Raw genomic sequence first — 15,009 nt, 5'->3', positions numbered from 1 at the left:
TCCACGACACTAACATTTCTTTGATCTACTGAAATCTAATGAAAGTGACAGGTGCAATGGAGAGGCCTCTCATTCATACACTTAAGGGTGAGAACATGTTACCAACATAGAAATAAAGGTAATAAAGACACAGTAAGATGTGTTTACAAGACCTGAAGTTGGAGGTGTGAATGTCCCTCAGACAAATAGAGTGATACATGAGTCAAATGTGAACCTGAATAAGACAACAGGTGACGCTCCTCCTTCTAAAGCTTGAAAGACAAACAGATCCCTCTTAATTACATAGCAGCTGCACATGGGAGCAGCAGCATCTCCGTATCACCATCAGCAAGAAGCTCAGTGTGTTAGCAGCTGCAAGACTCAAAGCCCCCACCACCAACCCATCTGAGGCTCCAAGAAACCCCTTCTGATCCATCTCAGTATTTCTAATTTGATTTTTTATTACACAGCTGTGTGAGAGACACCTTCCATGCAGCATGATAAACACAAGTTCACAGTTCTGGGGGGAAACGAAAAATGTCTGAGCTTTACATTCCGTCGATGTCTACAGTCGGGAGGGTTTGCGTGTCAGTGATGGGGCCTGTGTGGGTATTTATATACCTCTTCTATGAGTCACGCCAGGGGAATCACATTAGCTATGGCTATACTGTCACCATTGGACTTCTCTCTCTCTCTCTCTCGCTCTCTCTCTCGCTTTCTCTCTCTCTCTCTCTCTCTCTCTCTCTCTCTCTCTCTCTCTCTGTCTTCACTGCTCCCATATCTCAACCTTTCTCCGTCTCTGTATTTAAACTAGCCAAGTCCCCTTATTTTAATCCATGGAGGTCCTGGGAGAAGTCATGAAATATTTTCAGCTCCAGATGTCTCTAAATAAGCATTATGACATGGCGGCCGGTTAATGGCGTGTCATATCCTGCCAAGGCTAGACAGCCTGTGTAAGCACTTCAGGGACTTGTGGGTGGATGGGGGCTGTTTGGGGACTGGCTGATGATAGCTATGGAGGAGTATTAGCCCACAAGCAGTGAGATATAGCTCTAGTGACGCACTGCTGGTTACTCATTGTGTGGAGCTGCTAGCAGATTGTACGACTACTTTTGGAAAGAGTGATGCCAAAAACCACCAAAGTATTCAAAAAATGCACTACAGTATCATCAGGGACCAACTGTCCACAGTCTACCTTTAAAATGAGACTTCCCATAACAAATGAAAAATGTGTTCACTTTCAAACGCTGCAGCACGCCTTGTCTTCAATCTACCTAAATTCTCCCATGTGACCCCCCTCCTCCGTGACCTCCAGTGGCTCCCTGTTGCAGCACGCATCCAAATGATGATGATGGCACTGGCCTTCAAGGCCATCAATGGAACGGCACCCATCTACCTTCACACTGGTCAAACCACACGGCCCGAAGTCATTTAGCAGACGCTTTTGTCCAAAGCGACTTACAATAAGTACATTTGTCAAAAGAAGGAAACAAAGAAACCACAACGTATCATTGCCGATAAAGTAAGAGCTAAAAATAGAACAAGTGTTAGGTCCTCATCTGATTAAAGTAGTACCTCAAGGGCAACAGTGCTATGATCAGAGTGCTATAGGTAAGTTAGTGGGTCATGCTATGTAGAGTCGAGGTGAAGTCTGTACAGGTGAGTCTTGAGCCTTTTTCTGAAGATGGCAAATGACTCTGCTGTCCTGACATTAGTCGGGAGTTCGTTCCACCACTGAGGCACCAGAACAGAGAAGAGTCTGGACTTTGCTGAGCGACATTTGTTTGATTTCAGCGATGGTGGTACCAGCCGGCCAGCTGAAGTAGAGGAGCGAAGTGCTCGCTTCGGGGCATGAGGTTTGACCAGTGTTTGAAGGTAGATGGGTGGCGTTCCATTGATGGCCCTAAAGGCCAGTGTCATCGTCTTGAATTGGATGCGTGCTGCAACAGGGAGCTAGTAAAGGTCACGGCGGAGGGGGGTCACATGGGAGAATTTGGGTAGATTGAAGATAAGGCGTGCTGCAGCGTTCTGGATACGCTGCAATGGTTTAATCGCAGAGGCCGGGAGTCCAGCCAGGAGAGAGTTGCAGTAGTCAAGGCGGGAGATGACCAGTGCTTGGACCAGGAGTTGCGTTGCATCCTTTGTGAGGAAGGTCCGAATCCTGCGGATATTGTAGAGGGCAAGATATTGGTGAGGAATGGCAAGATGTCGTGTGAGATGTCTTGGAGAAGAGAGGAGGGAATCGGGTCAAGGGAGCAGGTGGTGGCACGGTTAGATGTAACAAGTGCGTGAACGTCTTCAGAGGTGAGGGGGCTAAAGCTGGTTAGGCCATCAGAGTTGAGAGAACTTGGAGAAGTGTTTCCTGGGGTTGGAGGCAGAAGAGTTGATCTTTGCCAGGTAGAAGGCAGATTTAGCTGCCGAAACAGTTGAGGTGAAGTCAGAGAGGAGGTGGTGGTAGTGAGCAAGGTCCTCGTGCTGGCCCGATTTCTTCCATTTTCTCTCTGACGCTCGCAACAATGATCTGTTGGTTCGCAGAGGTTCAGACAGCCAGGGAGGGGGGGGGGAGATGATCGCGCAGGTCGTGAGATTGGGGGACAGAGAGTGTCCAAAGAAGAGGAGAGTGAGGACATCAGGATGGAGGAGACTTCCTCAGTAGGCATTAAGGAGAACTGTTCTGAGGATGGTAGCGAGGAGATAACAGTTGAGGAGAGAGCGGAGGGAGTGAGAGATTTCAGGTTGCGGCGGCTGGTGACCGTTCGAGGCGTAGAGGGGAGGGATGTGGTGGGATTCATGGGGAGGGAGAAAGTCACAAAGTGGTGGTCGGACACGGTGAGCAGGGTAACAGAGAGTGTCGAGATGCCACAGGATCTTGTGAAGACAAGGTCAAGTTGGTTCCCGGCCCGGTGAGTTGGTGGAGAGGGGGAGAGTGTAAGGTCAAATGCGGAAAAGAAGTCAATGAATTCAGATGAATGCAGCTTTCCTGGGTGGATGTTGAGGTCACCAAGGACGACAAGTGGTGTGCCATCATCAGGGGAGCAGCTCAGGAGGGCATCCATCTCATCTAAAAAGTCACCGAGAGGACCGGGTGGGCGATAGATCACTATGATGTTGAGCTTGAAAGGAAGGGTTACAGAGACGGCGTGGAATTCAAGTGCAGATCGGGGTAGGTGGTCCAGAGGAAGGACCTGGTAGGACCATCTGGGTGAGATGAGGAGCCCAGTCCCTCCTCCTCGCCCTGTTCGTCTTGGGGAGTGTGAAAACGAGTAGGCAGTTGAAAGGGCAGCTGGAGTGGCAGTGTTTTCTAGGGTGATCCAGGTCTCCGTGAGGGCCAGGAAGTGGAGAGTCTGCAGGGAGGCATAGGCTGAAATGGTGTCCGCCTTCTTGACTGCAGACCGGCAGTTCCATAGCCCCCCTAGTACTTCAAGGTCCTTACCGGTGGAGAATGGTGGGTAGCAGAGATTGGAGTGAAGGGTCTCCGGTAAAATCTTCTCCAGTGTGATGTCCTGACTGGGATAAGACACATGGCTGCGAGGAGGGGGGGTTGAGATGTTATGCCTACCTCAATGGACTTTCTCTCTGGACTCCCACAGATAGACTCCTTTGTCTTTGTTCAGCTGTCTTCGTTCTGATGGCCTGACGCTGCAGCTGACGCTGTAGTGACAGCCTTTTAAGTGCTCAGTTTACCACAAGTACTGACTGTGACCCCTCCCTCCAATCAACTCCATTGACTTCAGCTGAGCTGGCTGAAACTAGCTGATTACTCACTTAGCATAGACAGCTTCACAAGAATTTAAACAACAAGCTATCAACACAAGACTAAATGTTACAACTAGCTTTACTCACACAATGCCTAAACCCAAATCTACAATTAGTTTCTGACTTACCAACAAGAGACAAAGCAGCTTCCTTCCTTTCTCCAGACAAAATGTGGTTTGAAGGAGTTTCACTGGCAGCCCTTTAAGTTCTGACTGTGACCCCTCCCTCCAATCAACTTCAGCTGGCCGGCTAGTACCACCATCACTGAAATCAAACAAATGTCGCTCAACAAAGTCCAGACTCTTCTCTGTTCTGGCGCCTCAGTGGTGGAACGAACTCCCGACCAATGTCAGGACAGCAGAGTCATTTGCCATCTTCCGAAAAAGGCTCAAGACTCACCTGTTCAGACTTCACCTCGACTTCACTTCCATGTTCTTACCTATAGCAATTTGATCATAGCACTGTTGTACATAAGGTATCCTTGCTGAACAGCTAGTACTTTACTCAGATGAGTAAACTTGTTTCTATTTTTTTGGTCTTACTTTATCGGCAATGATATGTTGTGGTTCTTTCTTTTGACAAATGTATTAATTGTACGTCGCTTTGGACAAAAGCATCTGCTAAATGCTCTAAACGTAAATGCAATTATATATATTGTATATATATATGAATAAAAATAAGTTATATCTATAAAATTGTCCCTTTCCTTTGCTATCTATACCCACAGTGATAACTTTAAAACATTTTAAACAAACCTTTCTCATCTCTAAATTGATCCGATTTGCAGGATTTTGTTCTGAATGGATCTTTTTAGCAGACAGTTAAGCCGGTGAATTGATAGTTGACAGTAAAATAATGAAAGAACAGTAATACATATTTGAAAGAAATATTCTCATCACACATTGGTTAAGAACCCCAAAGAATGACTGAGGAATTGCTTCTTTGTTTAGTTTTGCAGCTGTGTCATTAACCCTGTGAGCCACAAAGAATTTCAGCCAAGACTTATAAGAGTTTGCCCAAGTTAGCCTTTGCAAGTAAAAAAAGAAAATCAATATTGTCTCTTTCCATTCAAGCGTCTCAGCTGACCCCCCACACAACCCTAGTGCTAATATCACGGCCTGCTTAGCAGAACGCACACACTGAGCATCTAGAGATGAGGGTTTTCTGAGTCGCTGGTTAGCGAGGTGCTGCTGTTTTATTATCTGTTTGGCTTGGTCTGCTGGAAGGCAGCCGACATATAGACCCCAGCACTCTCTATACGTCTCTCTCAGTCTTCTCTCTGACTCAGCTAAATCCACACCAAACACTGTTGTCTGTCCCTGTGATCCTTGCTGGAGATAGCAAAATAAAACACGGCATATATTTGATGAAGGAAAAGCGCCAAAATGTTCTCAAATCCACAAGGAATAGCCAACCATGAGGGATTTAGTTTCACAGATTTGTCTGATTGTTGTCCAACTTGTTTCCATAAAGACTCCCAATAATGATCCTAAGCCATCCTCTTAAGGCTGCATTAAAGTGGCAGTCCATAACATTTTCATCTATTTCATTGTCTTTTAAGTTTCTATCTATCAAAGAGTGAGTTAAAACAAAGGTGATTGATCATGTGACCCACTAATGAAAGTGCCTGTTGCTGCTATAGGACATTCCCGCGCAAATTTCTAAATGAGTCTAATGAGTCAGCAGCAGTTGGTCTGCAGGTGGAGCTACTCATAGAAATATGCTGCGTTAACTTGGAAATCGGTAACTTCCAACTGCTGAGTCAGGCTCCCTCTAGTCTAAACTGTTTGACCAGGTACATTTCATTACTGCTGACTCACAATGGAGGATCAACAGGCAGAGAAAGAAGACCATTCAACTTCCAGTCCAAGAAAAAGAAACAACAAACTAATGGAAGTGAAGAAGGAAAGTCATCAAGAAGCGAAGAGACCGCCAACGAGGGAAAACCACGGACCTCCTTTCAGTGTGGAGCATTTGAAGGCATCACGCAGATGAGAGACAGTCCACACTGTTGGGTGAGGAAGATGAGTCCCAGAGGCTGGCCTGCAGTTCCATCTATCACCATCTATCTACTGCCACTTAAAAGCTCTAATATGAAAATTGATCAAATGACTACATATGATGTTAAAGACATGAATCAGAGCTCCAATAACTTTGCATTTCCCCTTGCACATCTACTGAGAATGAGTGATTTTGGTGAAAAGGGGTGCCTGCACAGAGCCCAAAGGATATTAACAGACACAGTCTGCTGGCCTAACTGCTAAAATAAAAAACAAGCATCAGCCACCGGTTGGTTAGCCATCACCAGAAGTCCCACAGGGTCTTAGCTTGGTCATTCACAACCACCTTTGGAGGTGTCTTCCATTTAGACCTCTGGACTTAGCCCATAATACTCAGCACAGATGTTCCTGTACACTATGCCAGCCACTTGGTTATGGTGCTCCAGGTCCTGTCTGGTGTGGTAGTCCCCGGGCTGCACCTAGGTTCCTGTCTGTTGTGGTAGACCCTGGTATCTATTGACCTCGTGCTTAGTGCCTGTTCTTGTGCTTCCATGATAATTGCCTCTGTGCTGTCCTTCAGACCAGCCTTTACTAGTCACTGGTATGATTTCTCCATATCAGCACTTCTCTCACTTATCTGTCGGTGGTACATGCTGTCCTCCTCTTCATCAGGATTCTGTTGTCAGAGATATTCACTTAGGAAGACATCATGTGGGGTCGCCCTGGATAGTGGCTCTTATGCCCACTAGTCCTCGGCCTCCCTCGTTCCACTTAGTGTACAATCTCAACGTGCTGGAGTCCATGCATGGTTCGGACCTTTCTTGTCTTGACATCAGTGGCTTCTATCTCTTCCTTTGGCCAGGTTATAATAGCAGCAGGGTATCTGATGACCGGCAGTGAGTATGTGTTGATGGCTCAGGACTTGTCTTACTCTGTGTAGGTATTTGGCTGTGGCTGACTTTCTTTTGGCCTTTTCATGGTTTCCATTTGAGTAAAGTCTAAATCAAAGCCATCACTTTTCATTCTCCCTGGTAAACAAATATGATGAGAGCTGTGTAGGGCAAACATAGACTCAGATTATCACTGAAGATAATCTCTGTTTTTAATTGGATGATTTATTAACTGTCAGGGGGGAAATGAGAGTGTCTTTTGCTGGTTAGCTATGGGTGTCATTAAATAATTAAAGTACACTTTACACCTCACCTTCTTTTCTGTACCATTGAAACATGACTAATTGAGCTTTTGATCTAATAGCAACATTACCATGCATGATTTCATATCATTCAACAGCATATGGAATTTATAAATCTAAAAAAGTTTGAGCTACTATTGAGGACTTTTTGAGCACTTGAGGGCAGCAAAACAAACTGTAAAGACAACATTGTCATATTATCACCATAGAAATAAATTTAGGAACAGTTGCCAGGGGACAAAAAGCAACATTAGCATTGATTTGCAGTTTGTGTTTTAGCTCAACTCTGAAGAAGAACATCTGGCTATTTAGCTGCTAAATGCTCCACTATGTTCACCATTAAGTGTTGGTATTGTTGGGGTTGTAGCAGGAGCAGATTTGGTTATCAACAGTTAACTATCAATATCAATATGATTATCGGTATTAATAATTATATTTAATATATTATCATGATATAATCATGAATAAACGGGGCACCACCCTGGGATCAGGGAAAAGATAACCTAAAACTGTATTCAGTCTCAATATAAAGGTTTTATACTCACATGCCAATCATCGTGATCATTGGCATGGAAGCATAAAACAATCTTACAATTAAGAAGGGCGTGAAATTCAAGCACTAGCCTTCACAACCTGCTGTTATCCAGTGACATGTACACAACAAGCACAAGAGACCGCTAGTTATAATATAATAAGATTTATTAAAATCAGTAATAATGATCACAATCAATAACACTGCAATTAACAAAGCCTTATTACCTAACTACCTAACACACAAAGCTAAGCTTAAACAAAGGGAGATACACACGCGGAGTGTGTGTGTGCGTATGTGTGTGCGTGCGTGTGCGTGTGTGCGCGTGCGTGTCGAGAGAGAGAGAGAGAGGGAGAGATGGCTATGGGCGGCCACCAGATGGAGCTATTCCTCGCAGCGTTCAGGGGCGGAGCCACTGAGGTTCGATGGGGTAGCGAGAGAGAGAGAGAGGTGGAGCTATTCCTCGCAGCGGTCAGGGGCGGAGCCACTGAGGTCCGATGGAGTAGCGAGAGAGAGAGAGAGAGAGAGAGAGAGATAGCCGTATGTAGCCACCAGATGTAGCTATGTCCCTAGCGTCCGCCGGGAACAGCTGGCTTAGGGCATGTGTGTGCGGCGTGTATGTGTGTGTGTGTTAGCGGGACACAAACAAAGAGGGAGAAAATACGCGAGCAATATTCTGAGGCACAGAAAACGTGCCGCTATCACACGGGCTCGCGTGAATGAACTGGCGTTTATTCCGCGAGACCGGTCTTTTAACTGATAGTAGAGGCTTTCTGAGCTCGCGAATATGGCGGAGGTTAGTCGAAAACACGGTTACAGAAATCAACCCAGCTGCGTGGGTACACGATCAGTATTCAAATACAGCAGCACATGAACCAACGGACTCGGCGGTCCGCGATCAGAACTTAAAACACATTAACAAGAATTACAAGCATATCCTACACTATCACTTGTGTCTCTGCCCAGACCGATAGCCTCTTACTGGTATCGTTGCGTAAGACGATGGCGGTGTTCTGTAACGGCGGTAGTTCGTGAGTCCCCGGCTTCAGCAGGGGCCGTGATGAGTCGGCTTCGTCCAGACGAGAGCGGAGCGGGTTTCCTCTCGTTGATCAAACTCAAATAAAGAAAACAGTTGGTGTTTCCTCCTTCAACGAGCGGCGATATAATCGCGGCTTGGCGATTTAGTCAGCTTACTTCAGACAGCGTCTGGTAGCTCGAAGGCAGGAACCGGCTTGGTTCCTCTTGTTGCAGCGGTGCGCTGCAGGAGGGGGTCGCCTCCCGTTGCAACGTGGTGTTGCGCCGGTTGTAGGAAGAGACGCCAGAGTAGGAGTCAGAGTGAGAGTGAGTAAGAGAGCGTTCTCCGGGCGGCTTCGGTTTATAAAGCTCAGGCCGCTCCAGGGGACCCCCCGGGGTTCCCTGAAGATTGTCAGCCAATAGGCATCAGTTGTGTGGCGTCGCATCTCTCACCTGGGTGAGATGTGAAACTAAAATGGCGGTGTAGTTTTTAATCCCCTTTGTCCTATTGTCCTGGCCGCATGTGTAGGCTTCTGTAGGCCGCATTGTGTAGTCCTTCTAGTGAGGGCCCAACAGTCCCCCTTTTGGTCTGAAGGTTGAGGTGTGGGACGCAACCTTCGGAGCAACATAAGTAAGTAAGTAAGCTTTATTTGTACAGCGCCTTTCACAGACCAGGGTCACAAAGCGCTTCACAGTTAAAACAAAAACAATAACAATACACAGTTAAGAAGTACATACAAATTTAAGTTTAAAAGGCCAAGACAACTAGTTGACAATCATAGCAGCCCCAAGACAGCTAAGCAAAAGCATGAGCAAACAGATAGGTCTTTAGTTGCTTTTTGAAGGAGTCAACAGACTCCATTGAACGCAGAGAGAGCGGAAGATCGTTCCAGAGCCTGGGAGCAACAGCCTGGAAGGATCTGTCTCCTCTGGTCCGGAAACGAGTGCGTGGCAACATCAGCAGATTCTGATTCACAGACCTCAGAGCCCGAGTTGGGGTGTAAGGCTGGATCAGATCACTGATGTAAGGCGGAGCCTGGCCATGCAAAGCTCTGAACGTTAAAACCAAAATTTCTAAAATTGATCCTGGACGAAACTGGCAGCCAATGAAGAGCTTTAAGAATAGGGGTTATATGAGTCCTCCTATTGGTGCGAGTCAGAACTCTCGCTGCAGAGTTTTGCACTAACTGCAGGCGAGACAGCTCCTTTTTGTTTAGACAAGAAAACAAACTATTACAATAGTCTAAACGCGAAGACACAAATGCATGAGTGATCAGCTCCAAGTCATTTTGTGACACCATTTTCGAGTTTCGAAATTTTCCTCAGTTGAAAAAAGCAATTTTTGGTCAGCTGTTTACAGTGCTGCACTAATGACATGTCTTTGTCAAACACAACACCCAGGTTTCTTAGGCTCGGTTTGACAGACTGGCCCAAGTCACCCAGGTACTGGTTAATCCCTGGAATGGAATCATCAGGGGCAATAACCAGTGTTTCTGTTTTGTCCACATTAAGCTGCAGGGTGTTATCACTCAGCCAATGTTTTATCTCCACCAAGCACTGAACTAAGGAACTTAGCCTCTGGAGCTCAGTTGGCTTGAAGGAACAGTAAAGCTGGATATCATCAGCAAACATGTGGTAAGAAACATCAGGAAATCCCTGGATGATTTTTCCCAAGGGGATCAAATACAGCAAAAATAATACAGGACCCAAAACGGAGCCTTGGGGGACTCCACACAACAGATCTGCTGACTCAGACCTTATTTGGTTAACAGTGACACTAAAGCTACGCCCAGAGAGGTATGACGAGAACCAGTGTAAAAGTGACCCTGACAGTCCTACTTCATCCCTCAGTCTTCTCAGCAGGATCTGGTGGTCAATTGTGTCAAAGGCTGAGGACAGATCTAAGAGAACTAGAACAGTGCACTTTCCCGAATCAGCAGACATCATAATGTCACTGGACACTTTCAGTAAGGCCGTCTCCGTAGAGTGATGTTTGCGGAAACCAGACTGAAAGGTCTCATGGATGTTACCCTGATCCAGGAATAATGACAGCTGTTCAGAGACCACCTTCTCTAGGATCTTGGACAAGAGTGGCAGCTTTGAAATAGGCCTGAAGTTACTGAGGACAGTCGGGTCTAAGCCTGTTTTTTTAAGTAAAGGCTCCACTATGGCATGCTTAAATGTACTGGGAAACACACCTGTAGACAGAGAGAGGTTTACCATTTTGGTGACCCAGGGGCCAATTACATCAAACACTTTCACAAAGAGCCTACATGGAAGGACGTCAGATGAGCAAGACGAGGGTTTCATCTTGGTCACCAGTGCAGAGATATCAGCAAGAGTCACAGACTTAAATGAAGACCACAAGCTGGAGACAGGCTCAATGACAGCAGGGGTTCCACACAAAAGGGGAGGGATTTTCTCCTTGATCATCTTAATTTTGTCAGTGAAAAATCTCAACAATGCATTGCTGTCAGCTTCACAAAAAACAGGGGTAACTGGCACAGCAGGGGCCCGTTTCACAAAGCAGGTTCAACAAACTCTGAACCTAACCCTGAACTCTGAGTTGACCAACTCTGAGATGGGCAACTCTGAGTTTTCAGTTTCAGAACAGCAGTTTTGAATTAGTTCAGTCAACTCTGAGTATGTAAACTCTGAGTTACACGCGTGCCTGCCGACTCTATAAAGCCATCATCAATGGAGCTCCGATACTACGATTCACCATGGCAACGGGGAGAGCGTCATTAGATATTACTGAGTGTTTATGTAGAAAACGAGCTCATCCTGAGAAAGCGGAGCAACGTAACTGCAGCAAAGTAGCGATAGTTGGCGTGGCAGACAATTACTGCCCGATCTAATGTGTATAACTGAATGAAACAGTCGATTGATCTAAAGGTAATAACTCTTTATTTTTGGCCCTGCACAGCGACACTGTGGTGTAATGGTTAGCAATGCCGCCCCCGGTGCAGGCGACAGGGGTTCAACTCCCGTAGTTCACAAAGTAGCGCATCAAATAAATGATCATTTTCATTGGGTGTAATCCCCCCAGGCACAGAAAGAAAGTGGCGTCAGTTGAAAATTAAGCATAAGAATATTGCAAATACGTTGACTAAGGCATATGATTTTAATCATATTTCACATATTAAACAGTAAATATAAGCAGATATTTCAACACAGAAATGTACTTAAACATTTCATAAATCTCCCGTTCGCAAAAACACTACCTCCGCAAAGAATCTGGTTGCGGATTATGTCCGCGATATGAAATGTTGAAAATGTCGGAGAATATTGTTTAGATAATATCTAATGTGATTGGAAGGAAAGGTAATCAAAATTGTCTCCCAACGCAAAGCTGCTAGAATCACTTTTATTTCCATATCGATTAGGTTGACGATGAAAGGACGGCACATTTTTTCTGAGTTGGTTCAGATTCCGGAAAAAGGCGGAGACATGTAGGGAGAAACTCAGGGTTTGTTGAAGCAAACCTGCTAGCGAGCAGGTTAGGTTCACGGAGTATGTTACCCGGGTAACTGACTCAGATTTATGCTGAACTGGCTTTGTGAAACCGAAAAACCAGAGTTTCCCTCATCTCAGGGTTAACTAACTCAAGGTTTTCACTAAACCTGCTTTGTGAAACGGACCCCAGGACATACAAGAGAATTGATAGTGTCAAATAACACTTTGGGGTTTTTCTTATTTACTGTTACCAGTTGGCGAATGTAGTCCGATCTGGCATTTTCCACCATCTCATTGTATGAGGACACAAGATCCCTGAGACAAAGTCTGTGCACCTCAAGGTTAGTGGCTTTCCACAGACGCTCAGTCTTTCGACATAGTCTCTTTAGACTCAAGGTATCTTCATTTGTCCAAGGGCACACTTTTTTCTGTATTGACAAGTTTGATTTAACAGGTGCCACCTGGTCCAGAATTTTAACACACTGCTTGGCAAAACAGTGCATAAAATTGTCCACATCGAGGCAATCCATGAATAAAAGAGGGTCAAACATAGCAGAAAAACTGTCTGCAGTATTAGCAGAGATAACACGCCTCTGAGACCTAACTTCTAAGGGCTTAGGCTCAGGGCTGAAGTGCAGATCAAACAAAACAAAACAATGATCACTCAGATGGACGTCCTGTACAGACACATTTGAAATGTCCAGTCGTATTTTCACGACAAAAAGAGTGGGAGTCGGAGAAGCCTGAATCACACTGACTGGCCGAGTCGTCTGAGGGAGGACATTCTGGTTTAGACTTCGACCACCTGTTCTTGTAGGACAAAAACTGGGACTCTGTGGTGTGCAGGACATCTAAATAACGCATGGCTCTCATGTCTGCTGCTTGAGCGTCGTGGAGGCGACAAGCACTTTGCTCCTCTAGTGCTACCACTTTTTTCTCTAGGGCAGATTTACTCTGAACCAAGAGACAGGTTTGTTTGTAGAAAGTCAGTAGCAAGCATTTTAATAATGGACCCTTGGATGATGTTACTTCATCAGATCTGCTGTTCAGTAACGAGTCGATCTCCTCTTGGCACTCACTGAGATTTAGTTTCTGCAAAAACTCAGAGTAGCCCGTCTGAAGGCTCTGTGCCACAGATGAGATGAACTGTTTGCAGGGGGTCTCCATTGTGTCTGGAGAGAAAGGAGGGGGGTTATGCAAATCACCTGATAAGGTGACTGGTGGTTCTCTTTTAGAGAGGTCAGCTTCACCCTCTAATGATTCTATACAGCAACTCAGACTTACTGTAGGCTGCTTACTTAATTCTTTGCCAAAGGCACGCTAACTGAAATGCGCGGCAGGAACAGTTAGGGAATTATTTTGAAATTTTAACTCGAGCTAGAACCCGTGGTTGAAATAGCAAGGTACAATTTCCACGTTCACAGAGTCGGTACACTCTGTGGCTCTATTCTCTGCTCTACTTCTAGTGAAAGGGAGAATACGGTGGCTTTACTTGTTCGGTGTTAATCGCAAGAAAAAAAAGAATGTATTTGTTGTTATACTGATGTGGGTGCACAGGTGAGCTGCGTCGACCTGTGACTTACAATGGAAATGTTAGTACTCTTCTACAGCCTGTGGACTGTCAATGAGGTGTCTCTAGCACCTCTGGTGAGTGTTATAACGCGTCTTAGTATCCCTAACCCTGCGTAGTTTGTTAGTATTGTTGTTAAACAATAAATGGCTAATCACAACATGCATATGCAACCCTCGACTGTATTTGCTTGGCAAATAGTAACAAGGAGCAAACAAATCGATCCTTGAACATCGATTTCTAAACAATGATATCAATAACAACAATTCCTATTATTGTTATTATTACTATAATTCTCAGGTTATTGTGCATAAATCTCTGGATAAAGCTGGTTTAAGAAGCCCTCACACGGGGCACCATTTATGTTGGGGTTGTAGCAGAAGTAGATTTGGTTATCAACAGTTAACTATCAATATCAATATGATTATCGGTATTAATAATTATATTTAATATATTATTATGATATAATCATGAATAAACGGGGCACCACCCTGGGATCAGGGAAAAGATAACCTAAAACTGTATTCAGTCTCAATATAAAGGTTTTATACTCACATGCCAATCATCGTGATCATTGGCATGGAAGCATAAAACAATCTAACAATTAAGAAGGGCGTGAAATTCAAGCACTAGCCTTCACAACCTGCTGTTATCCAGTGACATGTACACAACAAGCACAAGAGACCGCTAGTTATAATATAATAAGATTTATTAAAATCAGTAATAATTACATTTACATTTACATTTAGGTCATTTAGCAGACGCTTTTGTCCAAAGCGACTTACAATAAGTACATTTGTCAAAAGAAGGAAACAAGGAAACCACAACGAATCATTGCCGATAAAGTAAGAGCTAAAAGTAGAACAAGTGTTAGGTCCTCATCTGAGTACTGAACTAGTAGTTCAAGAGCAACAGTGCTACGATCAGAGTGCTATAGGTAAGGTTTTTTTTTTTTTTTTTTTTTTTTTTTTGGGGGGGGGGCGGGGGGGAGGTCATGCTAGTCGAGGTGAAGTCTGAACAGGTGTGTCTTGAGCCTTTTTCGGAAAATGGCAAATGACTCAGCTGTCCTGACATTAGTCGGGAGTTCGTTCCACCACTGAGGCGCCAGAACAGAGAAGAGTCTGGACTTTGCTGAGCGACATTTGTTTGATTTCAGCGATGGTGGTACCAGCCGGCCAGCTGAAGTAGAGGAGCGAAGTGCTCGCTTCGGGGCATGAGGTTTGACCAGTGTTTGAAGGTAGATGGGTGCCGTTCCATTGATGGCCCTGAAGGCCAGTGTCATCGTCTTAAATTGGATGCGTGCTGCAACAGGGAGCCAGTGGAGGTCACGGAGGAGGGGGGTCACATGGGAGAATTTGGGTAGATTGAAGATAAGACGTGCTGCAGCGTTCTGGATACGCTGCAATGGTTTAATCGCAGAGGCCGGGAGTCCGGCCAGGAGAGAGTTGCAGTAGTCAAGGCGGGAGATGACCAGTGCTTGGACCAAGAGTTGCGTTGCGTCCTTTGTGAG

This window comes from Eutrigla gurnardus (genome assembly GCF_963514095.1).
Source record: "Eutrigla gurnardus genome assembly, chromosome: 5".
NCBI lineage: Eukaryota > Metazoa > Chordata > Actinopteri > Perciformes > Triglidae > Eutrigla > Eutrigla gurnardus.
Note: the sequence above shows the minus strand (reverse complement) of the source record.